Source organism: Leptodactylus fuscus, chromosome 3, assembly GCF_031893055.1.
Source record: "Leptodactylus fuscus isolate aLepFus1 chromosome 3, aLepFus1.hap2, whole genome shotgun sequence".
Taxonomy (NCBI): Eukaryota; Metazoa; Chordata; class Amphibia; order Anura; family Leptodactylidae; genus Leptodactylus; species Leptodactylus fuscus.
The window spans coordinates 16,276,474-16,286,434 of NC_134267.1; positions in this window are offsets into that span (position 1 = coordinate 16,276,474).

Genomic DNA, 9,961 nt, shown 5'->3' on the forward strand with positions numbered 1-9,961 from the left:
GTAATCCTTCATTCGTCTGAATCAGAAATTTTTGTACATCTTGTAATAAATAGCATTGCATTGCAAACTGGTATGCTAATCTCTAGTCTCCACCCAAAAGGGACTCCACCCCTCCATCCCTCTTTTTAGGACTCCACCCCCCCCAAAGACATAACTGCTTTCCCCCAGAAACAGCGCCACATGTCTTCATAGGCTGTGCCTGGTATTACAGGTTGGTTCCACCGAAGTGCATGTTATTACATTGAAGGTTTGGAAAGTGTCCGCAGTGTCTCATCTGAGTTACGGAAATATATTTACCTCCTGAGTTCCAAAGTTGTGATGGAAAATGAACAGTCCTGCTCCAGAGTTTTATTAAATCATCCTGATGGCTTCTGTCTGCGGAGATTTATAGGTCTCATATCTGGCGCTGGGTGAAGGCGTTTTATGTGTTAACAATTATTGGGGCTGTCATGCAAATTTATAATTCTAAATTTCACAATAACTTTTTAGGTCTGAGCTAATAGGATTTTGTGTGAAGTTTATACGGACTTGTGTGATTTCTTATCATGTTTGACATTTATGTATTCAATAAAATCCCAGGCTCAATGTTTCCCTCCATGGGGCACGCGACCATTACGAGAAGGCTGGCCATGGCCTGACTATTCTAGTCCTCGATCCAAGTTGCTGGGACTTTAACCTATAGAGGGAAACATACGGGTTGCTTGAGAATCACCGAAATGTAGCGGCGGGCAATGTTGTATCTGTATCCCGAATTACAGGGAGTCATCATCCATGGCCTTTAATGCACTCTTAAAGGGGTTGTCCATGGGGTGACTGGAGTGGGTGTAATTAAAAACATACTCAGCTGTCCCCAATGTACCCCTGTCTGATTCTGGTCCCCTTTCTATCGCTTGTAGTGTTGGAAGAGAAGAGACCCATGTGACCACTGAGCCAAATCAGTTGCCTTAATGGTTGCCAGTAAGAAACCGGTGATTTATATGACACTGAGGACACTGAAGAAGACAATGGAGCACTTGGATATGTGAGTATGTGATTTTTTTTTTTTTTTACACCTACCACCCCCCTGGTTGCTTGAAATCTTAGACAACCCCTTTAAGTCCTGCCTCATTTTTGGCAAGTCCCATCCCCCTTGTCAGGTTGCTGTTTTTTGATGTATTTTCAATAGTGCAGTGTGCAGGGGCCACTATGGGGTATAATACTGTGTGCAGGGGCCAATATGGGGCATAATACTGTGTGCAGGGGCCACTATGGGGGATAATACTGTGTGCAGGGGCCACTATGGGGCATAATACTGTGTGCAGGGGCCACTATGGAGCATAATACTGTGTGCAGGGGCCACTATGGGGCATAATAGTGTGTACAGGGGCCACTATGGGACATAATACTGTGTGCAGGGGCCACTATGGGGCATAATAGTGTGTACAGGGGCCACTATGGGACATAATACTGTGTGCAGGGGCCACTATGGGGCATAATAGTGTGTGCAGGGGCCTCTATGGGGAATAATACTGTGTGCAGGGGCCACTATGGGGTATAATACTGTGTGCAGGGGCCACTATGGAGCATAATACTGTGTGCAGGGGCCACTATGGGGTATAATACTGTGTACAGGGGCCACTATGGGGCATAATACTGTGTACAGGGGCCACTATGGGGGATAATACTGTGTGCAGGGGCCACTATGGGGCATAATACTGTGTGCAGGGGCCACTATGGGGGATAATACTGTGTGCAGGGGCCACTATGGGGTATAATACTGTGTGCAGGGGCCACTATGGAGCATAATACTGTGTGCCGTGGGACACTATGGGGCATAATACTGTGTGCAGGGGCCACTATGGGGGATAATACTGTGTGCAGGGACCACTATGGGGGATAATACTGTGTGCAGGAGCCACTATGAGGCATAATACTGTGTGCAGGGGCCACTATGGGGCATAATACTGTGTGCAGGGGCCACTATGGGGCATAATACTGTGTGCAGGGGCCACTATGGGGGATAATACTGTGTGCAGGGGCCACTATGGGGCATAATACTGTGTGCAGGGGCCACTATGGGGCATAATACTGTGTGCAGGGGTCACTATGGGGGATAATACTATGTGCAGGGGCCACTATGGGGCATAATAGTGTGTACAGGGGCCACTATGGGGCATAATACTGTGTGCCGTGGGACACTATGGGACATAATACTGTGTGCAGGGGCCACTATGAGGCATAATACTGTGTGCAGGGGCCACTATGGGGGATAATACTGTGTGCAGGGGCCACCATGGGGCATAATACTGTGTGCAGGGGACACTATGGGGCATAATACTGTGTGCAGGGGCCACTATGGGACATAATACTGTGTGCAGGGGCCACTATGGGACATAATACTGTGTGCAGGGGCCACTATGGGGCATAATACTTTGTGCAGGGGCCACTGTGGGGCATAATAGTGTGTACAGGGGCCACTATGGGGCATAATAGTGTGTACAGGGGCCACTATGGGGGATAATACTGTGTGCAGGGGCCACTATGGGGGATAATACTGTGTGCAGGGACCACTATGGGGCATAATAGTGTGTATAGGGGCCACTATGGGGCATAATACTGTGTACAGGGACCACTATGGGGGATAATACTGTGTGCAGGGGCCACTATGGGGGATAATACTGTGTGCAGGGGTCACTATGGGGCATAATAGTGTGTACAGGGACCACTATGGGGGATAATACTGTGTGCGGGGGCCACTATGGGGCATAATACTGTGTGCAGGGGCCACTATGGGGCATAATACTGTGTGCAGGGGCCACTATGGGGGATAATACTGTGTGCAGGGGCCACTATGGGGCATAATATTGTGTGCAGGGGCCTCTATGGGGCATAATACTGTGTGCAGGGGCCACTATGGGGCATAATACTGTGTGCAGGGGTCACTATGGGGCATAATACTGTGTGCAGGGGCCACTATGGGACATAACAATGTGTGCAGGGGCCATTAAGGGACATAATACTGTGTGCAGGGGCCACTATGGGGCATAATGTTGTGTATAGGGGCCACTATGGGGCATAATGTTGTGTGCAGGGGCCACTATGGGGCATAATAGAGAGCGCAGGAATGTGGGGGGGTGGTCGGTCGGGATCTTCAGCAGGCGTCGGTCAGAAAGGGGTCCCATGTCAAAAGTTCACCACGGGGCCCCTCCGTTCCTAGTTACGCCTCTGAAATCAAATCAAATCAAAGAAGCTTTATTGGCACGTCCGAATAGACATTTGGCATTGCCAAAGCAAATAGAGTAGTGGTTAAGAAAGGGGGGGGGGATGAGGTGTATGATAGGTTTGTGAGTGGGTGGGTGATTGGATGGGGCAGTAATGGGGTGTGGTAGTCCATGGGGTCTCATCTTCTCCTCAGTTGGTGGCAGGTGGACACATATTGAGCGGCGATCTCCATAGTGGACTCCTCTTCCCCCAGTAGGATGTAGAGTTTCCTCTTCTCAACTAATGAGGTGGATGTGGGCAGAGAGTCTTTGATAGCAGACACCCCTACAGCTGAGTATTTGGTGCAGTGTAGCAGGTAACGGGCCTCGTCTTCTAGGGCCCCCTATTCTCCCGTGGCTTCTACGTCTGCCTGTGTCGCCCCGTCTCCATCTCCAGGCTATGGGCGCTCAGTCTGTACCGGCTCACGGTCTGTCTGTGTTTGGCAGTGGCGGATCCAGGGTTTGCGGGGCCCTGGGCAATTGACTTTGGCAGGGCCCTACGCGCAGCGCGCTGCAGCAAATTAGGCCCCACCCACTTTTATGTTGACTCCGCCCATTCTCATTAATTTTTCATGTGATTCCACACAGTATAATCCTCCTACAGTCACCTGTAAATTATATGTCCCCCTCCATCTCTCCCCATTTTCATATACACCCTTCATCTACCCCTAATTTCATGTCCCCCCCCCTCTATCTCTGTCCCCAGTTTCATGCCATTCTCCCCCTTTATCTGCCCACAGTTTCATGTCCCCGTCTCTGCCCCAGTGTCATGCCATTCTCCCCCCCTTCATCTGCCCCAGTGTCATGCCATCCCCCCCTTCATCTGCCTCAGTGTCATGCCGTTCTCTCCCCCTTCATTTGCCCCAGTGTCATGCCGTTCTCGCCCCTTCATCTGCCCCAGTGTCATGCCATCCCCCCCCTTCATCTGCCTCAGTGTCATGCCGTTCCCCCCCCCCCCCCCTTCATTTGCCACAGTGTCATGCTGTCATGCTTCCTATGTCATGCTGTTCTCTCCCCCTTCATCTGCCCCTCTGGGGGCCCCCCGGCACTTGCGTGTCACGATTTCAGCTCATCGGCGTCCGTCCGCCGATGAGCTGAATGCATACGCCATTAAAGCAGGAGCTGTGAGATCAGCTCCTGCTTAGCTCCGGCCCGGCTTGCGTGTGTAAGCGTGATGTGATGACGTCATCGCGCCTACACACGCAAGCCGGGCCGGAGCTTTAAAGCAGGAGCTGAACTCACAGCTCCTGCTTTAATGGCGTATGCATTCAGCTCATCGGCGGACGGACGCCGATGAGCTGAAATCGTGACAGGCAAGTGCCGGGGGGCCCCCAGAGGCTCTGTGGGCCCCGGCACTTGCCTGACCGGGACCATTTTGTTAGGGCCGGGCCGCGGGGCCCCGGGCGGTTTCCCGGCTCGCCTGGCCCTGGATCCGCCCCTGGTGTTTGGAGTAGGCTATTCTCCAGGTAGGGGGCCATGATGTAGTCCCTTTGCAGTGACTGGTACACGGTGATCCTACAGTCATACAAGATAACATCCTGCTGAACACGTTAACAAAATGTATAGGCAGATACAAGGACGTATGATGGCAAGATCAGACTACTCAGAGTCTGTTTGTAGTCTGTTACCATGCAGACAGAGCCTAGAAGCGGTATATAAGACTATAGAACATGGTAAATACAGAGTTTTGTCTCTCTCTGTATACTGTATACTCTCGTACATCACTATAATGAAGATTTTACCATCAGCTCTTTTACGCTACAGTACGAAGGATTCAGACTAAACCAATTAGCAATATTTCCACCTTCCATTAAAAATGCTAATGAAATGGAATGTGTAAAATATGGAGATTTATAGGTAACATCTATGGGAAGGCCTAGACGTCTGGAGGTGTATATACTGTATACTGCACAAGGCTCACACGTAGGATATCAGCTCCCTCTGGTCTTCCATCTTTTTCCAGTCACTGACCTGACGTGACACCACATGCCGCTCCGTTATTTCATTTTACAGCTGACTTATTTCCACTTGCGATCAAATTGAGAGTAAATTCCAGCCAGACCGAAGCAGCGTCACTGAGATGTACGGCCCAAGATAACAATAAGGAGACAGGTCCTTCTTAGAGGAGGGCTGCCCGGAATAGGGGCAGGATACAAAGGTGGGGACAATACAGAAATGGCCGAACCTCTCAAGAGTCGCTTAATTTTGGTCGGTTCCGGTCCTGATCCGTATCGGGTTTGGATAGAACTGGAAGTGAAATTATTAGATTCTGGTCCTGTGATTGGGCTACAGCAGTGACCCCGAGTACATGAGGTCACCAGAAGAGCGCCGGACAACGCAAGAAACCCCCAAAGAGCTGAGGGAAGGTGACGATAAATGATTCTTATTTCTTTCACCTCTTTTGGGCCTTCACCTATTACACTCTGGCAGTGGCGTAACTAGGAATGGCGGGGCCCCGTGGCGAACTTTTGACATGGCCCCCCCCCCAACCGACACCGATGTCGAAGACCTCGACTGGCCCCCTCCTCCGCACTCTATTATGTTCCTTAGTGGCCCCTGCACACAGTATTATGTCCCTTAATGGCCCCTGCACACAGTATTATCCCCCATAGTGGCCCCTGCACACAGTATTATCCCCCATAGTGGCCCCTGCACACAGTATTATCCCCCATAGTGGCCCCTGCACACAGTATTATCCCCCATAGTGGCCCCTGCACACAGTATTATCCCCCATAATGGCCCCTGCACAGAGTATTATGTCCCATAGTGGCTCCTGCGCACAGTATTATGTCCCATAGTGGCTCCTGCACACAGTATTATGCCCTATAGTGGCCCCTGCACACAGTATTATCCCCATAGTGGCCCCTGCACACAGTATTATCCCCCATAATGGCCCCTGCACACAGTATTATGTCCCATAGTGGCTCCTGTGCACAGTATTATGTCCCATAGTGGCTCCTGCACACAGTATTATGCCCCATAGTGGTCCCTGCACACAGTATTATGTCCCTTAATGTCCCCTGCACACAGTATTATCCCCCATAGTGGCCCCTGCACACAGTATTATCCCCCATAATGGCCCCTGCACACAGTATTATGTCCCTTACTGGCCCCTGCACACAGTATTATCCCCCATAATGGCCCCTACACACAGTATTATACCCCATAGTGGCCCCTGCACACAGTATTATGTCCCTTAGTGGCGCCTGCACACAGTATTAGGTCTCTTAGTGGCCCCTGCACACAGTATTATGTCCCTTACTGGCCCCTGCACACAGTATCTTGTCCCTTACTGGCCCCTGCACACAGTATTACTTGCCAGGATTGGCAAGTAAATAGGGCCCGTAACGGCCTATTAAAAAAAAAAAAACGCAGCGGTAACAGCTGTCACCGAGCCCCCTAATGGCCCGGGCCCTGTGGTAGCCGCCTCGGTAGTTCCGCCCCTGCACTCTGGGATCTCATGAGAGTATACTAATTTACTCCAAAGCATGTCATGGTGGCCAATTTTGTCCATCCGAGACAAATCCCCAATTGTTCAGTTTCGTTAAAAACCAAACAATTTGGGATAGTTAGCCCAACTTGTTCAAAGTAGTTTGCCCATCTCTAGTCAGCATCATGATGTTACCAGATTTAGGTTCTCATTACCATCCAACATCCATGGCATATTGCCATCAAAGTTTTCGGAAAACCACCTCCATTTTGCACCTAACCCTCATTGCTTAGGTTGATGGATTGATGCAACTAAACAAATCGGCTCATGTAAAAATGATTTAGCCAAATATTGGGGTTAAGAGTCCAAGAGGAAGACTTGTGGACCATATACTAGATATACTAGTTATCAAAACCTACCTACTAAGCTCCAATGTCTTGACTTCTATGGGGGATTATTGTGGGCATTCTCTGTGACCTGTGCAGAGGTCACTGTGCAGGGAGGGGGAGAATGTGAACTGAGACATCACCTATAATGAATGGTGGATCCTGTGTTATCTATATATAGATTACGCCTGTCATTGTAATCCTGCCTGTGCTGATCATGCAATGACTGCTGAGGAGTGATCTCTACAGAATAGGAAGTGTTAGCCTATTATAAGGGTTAGAGTTTACAGGAAAATACATGCCCAATTTTGTAAGAATTTTTCTGCACACTAAGCAATAAAATGTACAAATCTGCAATAAACCCAATGTGTTTCTAGAGAGACTGGGGATGAAGTAGCACCTTGACGTAAAGTCAGATACTGAATCCGACCCTTGAAGTCAAGGGAAACTCATTGGAAAATTGATTGAAAAACTGATTCAAATTGATCTAATTTTGTCCGCAATTGTCCAATTCATTACCCAAGGACATGAGTGATTAAATGAAATTGATCAAAACAGAACAGGATGTTGAGGGTCACTACCTATAGGTCTCCTGAGCATGGCAGAAATACAGAGGACTTGTCTGGAGCTCAAGCATAGAATACACAACCAAAAACAGGCAAAAAGAGAAATCATAGGGTCCGAGCGGAAAACTCAAGATCGCAAGAAGGAAGCCTTTCCCCATCTAGAACTTCACAAATGATCGTAACGTTCCAATACATATGTCAGGTGTGGAAACATTGGGGAAAATTTATCCTGCCTTGTACATCAGGTTTATGGTGTCCAAGGTTAGATACAAGTTTGGATCGAAGGTAGGGTCATGTGAAGGAGGCCTAATCTGTGGATTTGGACAAATGTGCACTTTTTTTTTATTTTATTTTCATACTTTTTCATTCATTTATTATTCTCATATTTTTATGGTTTTTATTTACATTTTTATTTATTTATTCATTTATTTTTCTCATATTGTAATCTTTTTATTTACATTTTTATTTATTCATTTATTTATTTTTCTCATATTTTTATGGTTTTTATTTACATTTTTATTTATTTTTCTCATATTGTAATCTTTTTATTTACATTTGTATTTATTTATTCATTTATTTTTCTCATATTTTTATTTTACTATTTAAATTTTTATTTATTTTTTTATTTTAATTTTTTTAATCGAGGGAATACATGACATGGGCGCTCCCTCACGTACAGATTGCATAAGCCCATTACATCACTGATATCATTCATCTTATTCAGAGACATACGCCTTCTCTGCATGCCTCTGGGGTCCCTGGAGGCTGCAAGAAGTTAATTTATGTAGGGTAGGTGGGAAGGTGTTAAATAAGTGGTCAATCACTCTTTGTAGAAGGGTTTCTGATAAGCTGATCACAGTCGATCACACTTGCTGCAGGTGTTCAGTTCCGCTGCAGCACCACCGCAGGTGAAATGAGGTATTACACAATGTCAATTAAAACCAATGGTCTGTGCCACATGGATATGATGGGTCCTCCGGAGCAGGATACACTCCTTGTAGCTAATTTCCGTTGCAACAAATTGATGGACAGGAACATTATATACACGGAGCTTTACAAGCCTGAAAAAAGCCGCATTCTTGAATCCTATCAAAGGTCATATTAACATCTATGCAGTGAGTATGTAAATAGCTTCGGCGGCCGTAAATCAGGGAACAAAAAAAAGACGATTGTATTTCAAGAGCTGCCTAGAAATGGACGTAACCAGCGGGATTTACCAGTGTCGGTAATGTCACAAGTGTCACTAATAGGACACAATGGAAATAACTCAGTCATGTCACAAGTATACCAGAAAGGCAGCTGGAGTGAGCCATATACTGTAACAAGCCTGTGTCTGGATTAATGTGCACAGCTGTACTCAAGACCTATTTATAAGGCGTCTATAAACATCCAATGCTCCAAGTAAACTCGAACATTGGATGATACAAATGGACTGAGCGCCGTGACCTCTCCGCAGAGTTCAGTGTCATACAGGGACAGGGCTGCTTTGATTTGTACCCGGAGTCCAAAAACGAAAATTTTATCGCCATATTGTTAGTTTATCGTGACATGTTCTGATTAATTGTGCATCGGAGGTAAGTTCCGGACTATGAGACGTTCTGGGTTATTGGATAGTCTTAGAGAAGTACGGACAACTCACTTGTAAAGGTAGACGTGAACAGGTGACCATGGATTTTAGACATGTAAACATGTAACTTTTTGTAACTTTTATCCCATAGGAAAACATTGATGTTATGGCAGGTTGATGGGTGATCCTAAGACCCCTGGGGTCATGGGCATATTAGGTCTGTGAAATACGGACTAGATGTTGGCCATACTGAGCTTGGAACCTGCTGTGTGTGAAGTCGCCCTAAGGAAACTCTTCCGATTAAGAATAATCCTTTAATAGTCCCACCATGGGATAATTTTGTTCAATTTCACTTGGGTGTTTTTGGTCCATGAACTTCAAATTAGATGTCGGCCATATTTCCTGGATTGAACACTGACTCCAGGCATCATAGTTATCTATGGTGGTAGGCGTCATTGCCTTCCCAATGGACTACTATCCCTCAATATAGCCATCTTGTCAGTATTGGACTCAAAGTACCATAGACGACTATTACGCCTGCAGTCAGGGTCGTAGCTCAGTGTTCGATCCAGACCAATGACCAATTTTGATGTCCATGGACCCAATATGCCTATGCAAAGCCGGCTTTAATCAGAAGACTTTCTTTAGGGCGAGTCCATACACAGCAGATTTGTTCCATACATCTATATTGGGCTGTTTCAACAGTATATGCTTAGAGTTCAGAAGAATGGGACAATCATAGAAAGTTTTGCAAAGTGTGAACATACTTTGAC